General features: G+C 45.1%; 1 non-coding gene across 1 annotated transcript; it reads left to right on the plus strand.

Annotated features, from left to right (window-relative positions):
- The first annotated feature begins 8427 nt into the window (after positions 1-8427).
- Positions 8428-8558, plus strand: LOC119004134 (small nucleolar RNA SNORA51). Its single transcript, XR_005070127.1, has one exon. It is a non-coding gene; the product is annotated as a small nucleolar RNA SNORA51 (small nucleolar RNA).
- Positions 8559-8955: the final 397 nt, after the last annotated feature.

Below are 8955 nucleotides of genomic sequence, written 5' to 3' on the forward strand. Positions count from 1 at the left end.
GGCCACGTATAATGCACACCCATGTCTTTGCCCATTATGCAGGGGATTACTACAGCCATGGTATGAAGTCATTATACCCACGTCTAATGTGCAACCTTATTTTTCCCTCGAAAATTTGGGCAGAAAAGTGCTCATTATAAATGGCAAAATGCAGGTAACTGAGTAACTTTAAGAAATATAAAAGCCATCATTTCCTCAATTAAGAGGTAAATGGTGTTACTGTAGGGCAGGAACCACTCTGGAGTGTGTGGATATGCATGATTTACACGTGTATGAGATACGTGAGCATGTGTGTGTGTGTGAGAAAGTGTGTGTGTGTGTTTTGAAGACATTTCAGAATAATTATCACACGGTCCCACTGACTGGTTCTCCAGCTTCCGAATTCCACCAGCGCAGACAGGCAGCTGGTGTTGCTGCTCCCGGAGCCGCACTGCTGGAGTGAGCTGGTTTAATCGAGGTTCGCCCACGGTGTGCAATGCTCACGCGTATCTCCGCACCCAAAGGCGTCCACACCACACTTTGGGTTTTAAAGCAGAGTACGTCCTCCGAGAACAGTTGCTCAGCCACAGCCTAAGCAGCAGGGCGAGCAGGGGTGAGCCCCCGTGGGAGGCCGCCTGGGGAGTGGTACGCTGCGCTGCTCAGAGGCAGTTGCCTGAGACACAGCAAGGGCAGCATTGGCTCAGACTTCCCGTGCCCTGGGTCAGGGATGCTCCTCTTGATGACATCGTGTGTGCGCCTCATCTCTGGCGCCCTGTCAAACACAAATACAGAGCTCAGGGCAGCGGACGTTCTTGAAGGGTTACAATCAATTCATGGCGACCGAAACGCAGCTTCCGTGCACCACTCCTGAGCTCTAAACAGCCACGTCCTGCGACTCTCGCAGACAATGCTGATTAAACACTAGGCCTGCTCTGCAGTATCCACCACGCGGACTGGTCACTTTCCAGTATCAGGGACTTTTTTCATATAATTCACAATGTATTTGATAAACTTTTTATATTATTGCAATCACAATCCAGTCCCTGCTTCCCAAAGTTACACCCAAGTTGTCCAAGCAGAGATTGGGTGGTTCCAAATCTGCAAACATCCACCTGCTCACACGCACACACACTTTTTGACAATGTCTTGTCTCTTTCCAGAAGTGACTCCTTTCATTGCTTATGTTTGGGTTTTATCCTGATAGTTCTTAGAGGGCCACTTCAATTCTAAGGCTTGGGGAACGTCTGATGTTACGTAACACAGAGACCGGGGGCTCCATGGGGAGGGCAGGGGACTGACCCGCAGAGGTCACGGTCGTGGGCAGACCTGTGCTGGAGGGCAGTTCAGGGGGACGGGAAGGACTTTCCAAGGTGTTTACGTGAAGTGGTTCAAAACTGCGCATCAGTACATGTTAATCATAGTAGAGGAAAGGAGCCAGAGCCAGAGTGATGAAAGGAATAGAACATCAGGACCAAATAGTGCGGGAGGGCAGGAATTAGGAAACGTGAGAGGAACAGGCACAGGAGTTGAGGTTATGATGGGCAGGCCAGATGAGCTGGGGACAAAAGCTGTGACCAACATACAGCCACATAAGGACTTCCTCATCCATGGTTTTTGGCTTGCTGGTCTAGGGTGGAGGTCGGCCAGGTTACAAGGGACACAGAAACACACAGCAGGTGTTGTCCTAAACACTAAGGATACTGTTCAGCCATAAGAAAAAAGGAAATCCTACCATTTGGAAAAATACAGATGGACCTTGAGGGCGTTATGCTAAGTAAAATAAGTCAGACAGAGAAAGACAAATACTGTGTGACTTCACGTATATGTGGAATTTAAGAAAGCCAGACTCACAGAGAGTAGAAAGGTGCTCCCCAGCAGCTGGGAGGTGGGAGAAGTGGGGAGATGCCGGTCAAAGGATATAAGCACTCGGCAGTAAGACAAATAAGTTCCAGGGATCTAAAGCTGAGCGTGTTTATCGTAGTTAATAATACTGTCTCGTCTACTGGAGAGTTGCTGAGACAACGATGTTAAATGCTCTCAGCATAAAAAGGAATGGCGACTGTGTGATGTGAAAGTGCTGTCAGCTGGTGCTGCGATGACGACCACTCTGCAATACCTAAGTGTATCACGTCCACACGTCGTTCACCTCCAACTGGCACAACGGTATATGTCAATTATATCACCAGGTTCCCTCAGCTTCCGTGGTGAGAATGGGACACGTGGCCCTACCAGTGCCAGTGTAAGTCCCTGACCTGGTTCTGTTGGGAAGGGGCAGGGGCTATAGGAATATGAGGTCAAGGCTACCAGAAGCCTACTTCCCTGCTGCTCTTGGAAGACGCGTGCTACTGTAGAAGCAAAAGAGATACTTACAGAATGAAGAACAGAAATGAAAGACCAAAAAAAGGAGAAAGAATAACGGCAGCAATGCAGTCCTGGTCCAAGAAGGGTCAGCTCCTACCTTACACCATCTGCAACCTTCCAGGCGAAAACTGACATTTTAGCTTTTGTTGTTGTTGCTGCTGCTGCTTGGGTGTTCCTGAAAGTAGGGTCTGAGGCACAGGCTCCCCAGTGGTTTAATCTGGGCATGGTCCCAGGGAGCAGGAGCCCAGGACAGGAGGCGGGCAAGAAGGAGAGGAACGGTGATGCTAAGGTGCACTGTACTTTTTTCCTGCTTGGATCATGAATTAGTATGTCTAATGCTGCTATGCTTTTGACCTGGAACTGAACAATGAAGTCAATCCATGGTGGGTACTGGGGTCCAGGTTTCTTACTGTTGGAGTGGGAATTTATAGATAAGCAGAGAAAGAAGCTAGAATGATATTTATAGTGTGAGTTAGACTTGGGGACAATATAAACTCATGTTTAACTTAATATAGACACTTATGGTTATATGGATACAGTCATGAGTATATACACAGGTTAGTATGCATACATGTATTTCCTTCTGTCTGCCCAGCACAGCCGGTACCAAAATCTTGGTTTCTGACACTATCCGCCAATAAAAGAGACCAGTGCTCCATGGAGAAATGACTGATTCTTGAAATGGAGTAGGAAGTCCACAGAATCAGCCTGGAGCCCTTTACAAGGCCGGAAGTAATAAAGTCCTGTTGACAAAGCAAGCACGGCGATGGAACAATGCCAAAGGGGCATGGGAGGGGGCTGAAAGAGCTCCCAGTGTCCACAGCTGGAGCAGTGTGAGCACAAACCCATGCTGATACAAATGACTGAATACATGAATATATGAGAGAGAAGGGACAAAGAATTATGGGTAATTTATGTAAACATTATGCTCTTAAGAAGGTGGGTGTAACTTTCACTCTATAAGCATGGGCTGCACACAGTAAATTTCCACCAAAGAGTACGGTATGGAACGGGTGAGGGGGGTGGTGAGCGGGTAATTTTATAGCAGAAAAGAGAAACCTGAGAAGCACTACTGCAGCTACATGTTTAGTCATGGTTGGCAGAAGTAGGTTTATAGTTGTGAGTACACAAAACAGAGTTTATTCTTGTATTATTATTCATTAATTATCACATTATCTCCCATACAAAAAAACTATAAAACTACTTTTGCCCACCCTGGCACGACGTGACAAAAATCTCATCACTGTGATCTTCTCCGAAACCCATAAACCCAATCCGATGACCAGAAAAACATCAGACAAATCCCAGGTGACAGACATCCTGCAAAATACCTGACAAGTACTCCTCAGAACTGTCAAGGTTGTTTTTGTCTTTTTTCAAAAAGAAAATTCGAAAAGCTGTCACAACCAAGAGAAGCCTTAGAAGTCATGGCAACTGAATGTTCCTGTAAGGCACCCTGGGACAGAGAAAGGACATCAGGCAAAAACTAAAGACGTCTAAATAAAGTCTGGACATTAGTTAACAATAGTGAATTAACACAGACTCATTCATTACAACGAATGTGCCACACCAGTGTAAGACGTTAGTCACAGAGGAAAGTGGGTGTGGGTGTATTGGAACACTCGGTGCTGTCTTTGCAATTTTCTGTAACTATAAAATTGTTCTAAAATTAAACGTTTATTTTTTAAAAAATTTAAAAGCATAATACACATAAAAAAAAACACTCATACCCCGCAAAAGCTAACCAAGAACAAAACGCTTTCAGGCTTATATTAATATAAGTAAACAGGCTTTAAGAAAAAGCATTACTAGAGATCAAAAGGAAGACAATATAATGATTCAATTCACCAGAAAAATGTAACAATTCTGAATTTGTGTTCATCTAATAACACATTTCAACATAAAGAGAAAGGGAAACATTACTGGACGTGCACGAAGAACTAGGCAACTACATGGTCACAATGGGAGATTAAAACGCCATTCTCTCAGTCATTCGGAGAGAAGGATAACCGAAAACAATTCACTAAGGATATAGTCTATTTAAACAATACGGCTTTTGGATAAGACAATTCACCATTGTGAGATACAGCCCAAGAAGTACAGACTGTACTGTCCTTGGTCCAATGAACAAAATGTCAATATTTTCCCAAGTTATAATCACAACCAAACTGCTCCCATGCTTTTCCAAATGCTCCTGCGATTGCGGTGGGGACAGCAATTCCCATCCCTCCCCCCCATACACAGTTTAAACCAGACCCCCTGCATATGTCCATCACGGTCCTTTCAAAATACTGTTTTGAGATGTGCCTTTCACACTGGAACATTAATGTCTTACATATACTTGATCAAATGATATCAAATCAATTTTATAACAGTAGTAAACAATACTCATTAAGCCCTTACTTATTTAGTACTGTAAAGTAGAAATGGTTAGTTTATTATGAGACATAGTAGTATAATTTCTTTAAAAAGTTACTAACACAATGCCTGAGAATTTAAGCTTTCGATGGAGTAGTACTGTTATGACATTAATCACTGTATAGGCAGCTCCCTGTGTTGGGGAGGTGGGGTGAAGTTGTAGAAGTCTAGCCCAGGAGTGGGGTGAGGGTTGGGGTCCTGAAGCCCAGGCAAAGCAGGATGTGGTATTTACCCAGGACAGTCTGAGGTCGCAGTCAGGAGGGGAGATATCCTGGCTGAGGCATCTTCCGGTTTGTATCTGGATAGCGTTTAATGCCACTCTGAAGATAGGATAAGATGCCAGGAAAACCAGAGAACAGTGTGTGAGCCGGCAGACTGGAGTGAGGAAGGTCAGGTACGGGGTAGTGGTTCCAAACAGTTCCTGTGATGGGGAGAGTGCTGGCGTCCCCTTCCACTGTGCGCTCCTTGTTCCCGCAGGGACCATAGATGCGCCCCTCCCGAGGGTGCATCCTGGGGTCCACCAGGAGTGAATTATAAAGCAAAACAAGCCTCTCTGTGTCAACAGAGACCCAGAGCTTCCAAAATGTTCTGCTTGACTCACATCCCTACTTAAGCTTCTTCATGGAAGAGCTCAGAGAGCCAGCTGTCAGAGACAAGGAGAAGGACTCGGTACACACCCGACATAAAGCCCTCTGCTCTTGGGTCTCCCTCAAGGTCAGCAACACGAAGGCAGAGGACAGAATGACAGCAGTCACCCCATTATTCTTTAGAACAGGCACATGTACCAGTGGCAACAGCCCCGTTAGCAACTCTTCTTTGCTCACATAGCAGCCATTTGACATTGACACTAAACACTGCTTCTCCAGCTCCCGGCATCCATCGCCTTTTGTGTCCGACACGGCTTCCTGTCTGTCAGCCAGGGGGCCACTTAGTGTCACTGGGAAGTCCAGCTATGGTATTTTCTTCAAAGTGATGGGCAATACTTTCTCTTGTGCCCCATCCACCAGGGGAAGGGTCATGAGAGAAACTGTGCGTGTGGGTGTGTGTGTGTTGTGGAGTGACCAAAGATAAAACTGTTCATACTGTTTCACAGCAGCCTCGGTGCCCCATTTACTTAGTGGTTGGCCGACAACCACTAAATGGAAGAGTAAGGAACTGAACACAGATCTGTGGAAATCCGTGTCTGTGCTGAACCATGTATTAAAATTTTAGATTACCAATGTGCTTAAAATATCATGTGAGTGCTGTTGGTAGAGCTTCAGAGTTTGTACAAATGAGCCAGTGCTGGATTAGCATTAATGGCTTTTTATCCACTTTTTTTTTGAACCTGAATTTCTTAGCTCAGTTTTGTGAAAGGGGCTCTGCGTGTGGCTCCTTTCCCACCCGCGCTGGGCGCCTTCCAGGCGTCCTGTATACTCAGATTCACGGAGGTAGCACAGCAGAGGCTAAGGCCTGACCTCCCGCCTTTGCCTCCCAGCTCCTCCCGTGCCAGCCTGTGACCGCGAGACAGTGCAATTACTCACCCTCCCTGTGCCTGTTTAGGGCAGCGATAGCCACCCCGTGATGCCCTGAACGTCCTTCACTCACAGAGTTGTTGCGAGGGTGACATGAGTTAAGGTGGGTAGGAGGTTTAGAACGGTGCCTGGCAGACGGTAAGTGCCATGAAGACGTCTGTTGTTGTCGTCGTCGTTTGTTATGCTGCTGCTGTAATTTTTTCATTTTTACCTATGCAAATCCTCTTCTTCCCCATGCATATGCAAAGTGCCTCTTCTGTCGTGCTGCCCGGATTGCATCTGCTACGTGAGATATGGCTTTTCATGCCTTAAAAATTCCATAAAACCTTAGACTTTTATTTAGCACCAAAGATCTACTTTGCAAATTATAAGGAGTACGTTGGACACCTCTCTCGAAATTGCTTAGGGAACCCTTCTTATTTTTAACATGCTTCAAAAAGTTTCTGCAGATAGAGATCATAGTCTGCTTGTGTGGTGGAAAGCTTTGCTAGTCAAAGACTGGTTCGCAGACTGGAGAGTCTGCACATCACCCGAGGGCAGTCAGAAATGCAGAAACCCTGGCCTCTCCCCAGCCCCAGTGCACCAGGGTCTGTACCGTACAAGGTCCTCACCTCACACTGAAGCACTGGCGTAAAGCTTGAATACCTGCCTGAGATGGGCAGGATTCAGCTACGTGGTTTGGGGAAAAATAGGACCTTTGTCTTCATGAAAGCTCCATAATACTAAGAACCTTCTTTTAATACGTAACAAAGCTGAAATGTGAACTCCAGTCTGAATCCAAAATCTTAACCATTAATCTATGTATTTGTGACTAAGTGTCATTGCTTACCTATTGGAGAAGGATGATGTTTATGATGTTGATGTCAAAAAGGGACTTGAGTCCCAAGGTCATCACATACTAGTGTGAATGTAGGAGACCCATAGTTGCAGGAGTTTCCGGTGCTGAAGGATGCCTGGAGGGTGACTTTGATAGTTTTGGGTCAGTGACTGTTGTATGTCAGCTTTACATGGGGAAAGACAATAGAGAGCAAGCTGGAGAAAGGTTGAAGGATTTGTCAATCTACCGCCTCTCTCCAAAGGTAAATATATTAACTATTAAAGGTTGGACAAGTATTTTCAAGTGCACAAAGGAACAGATTTCTTTTAGGATATTTTGTTTGAGAAAAAAATATTTTAATTTACTTTTTACTAAAACTGCCTAATTTTAATTTCTTGCATCTTTTTAAGTCTTAGTTTTTCTTCTGGTTTTTTTTTAAATGGTGCTGAACTCTATAGATTTAAATAATGTTTGTTCCTTACATCAAGTTTCTTGCTATTTCTGTTGTGCTTTTGAGGTTGGCTCTGCTAGGAAGAAGAACAAAAAAATTGCTCAATATTTCCTAATTTTAATGCTCCGAATGACATAAAAAGATATAAGCTGGCAAAGAATACGGTTCTCCCCCAAGTGGAGTCTAATGCCTCCATGAAAGTGCTTATGCTAACCCAGGGTGTGGCCTCAGTTTAGGGGCTGAAGGGAAGGAGATTTGGGAGGAATCTTCAGGGTAGGTATACGAGGGAGGACCCCCTCAAAACCTAAAATTTATTCATTAAAAAGATGTATTTATTCTTACATGTTTAAACTTCCATCATCTCCAAAGTACTCTCCATCTGATGCAATACATCTATCAAGATGTTTTTTCACTGCTCAAAACAGTTTTTGAACTCATCAATTTTGATGTGATTCTGCCTTTTTGTTTGTTTGTTTCATCTCTTCCACCTTGGCAAAACCTTTCCCTTTGAGGACTTTTTTCACCCAAGGGAATTTTTAGAAACTTGCTGGAGGTGAGATTGAGTGAATAGAGAAGGTAGGGCATGGAGGTCGGTGCAATTTTTGACTGAAAACTGCTAAACATTCGGTGCAGTGTGGGCAGGTGCATTTGTACATCACTCAGCATGAAACGGGCAAATGTGTTAAAAGAGTCTTCCAAAAAAATTCACTGAAGCCAACTGCAGCCTCTCACAATAACACCAGCTGGAACAATAATACAGATGGGTTCCTAGAACACTCACCCAGCAAGGGACGCATGTACCACAAGGGGCCCACCCTCCAGCAGATAATTCCAGTTTTGGGGGGGTGCCCATCTCATACTTGTCTGATAAAAAAGAATCACATTTTGGCCTCCCAGTGCCCAGCACAGGCTGTTTCCTTATACTGACAGCACAGAAAGGGGAGGCGGAGAAAAGCCACCGCACATGCACCTCAGCCCAGGCCCTTCGCCTGGTACGTATTGTGAATGGGGGACAAGGGATACAGAAAAAAAGAATCACATTTTACTTCAAAGCTGGATGCGACTAGAAATCATGCAGACCCACCTTCTCATTTATTCAATGAGGGAAAGGAGACCAAGAGCTTTATCAAGGTCACGGGTTAATCATGACTCAGCACTGCCTGCAAGGCTGGCCCATGGGGAATCTGAGTAACAGCTGGGAGGGCTCTCTCTGGGGCCATACAAGAATCTGGGAGCCCCCCATGGAGTCCCCCATGGAGTCCCCCAAATGAGAAAAGGCTGCTTTCTCTTCATTCCATCACAGCTATTGCTGATACTCTATTTGTAAAAGGTCCTGGGTTCTCTTGATGCTATCAAATATGCTGCAATAGAACTAAACCCAGCCATGGAGATCATCGGTGCTGGAACCCTCAGAC

The sequence above is a fragment of the Sturnira hondurensis genome, unplaced genomic scaffold (genome assembly GCF_014824575.4).
Source record: "Sturnira hondurensis isolate 20B ecotype Veracruz unplaced genomic scaffold, ASM1482457v3 Scaffold0019006, whole genome shotgun sequence".
NCBI lineage: Eukaryota > Metazoa > Chordata > Mammalia > Chiroptera > Phyllostomidae > Sturnira > Sturnira hondurensis.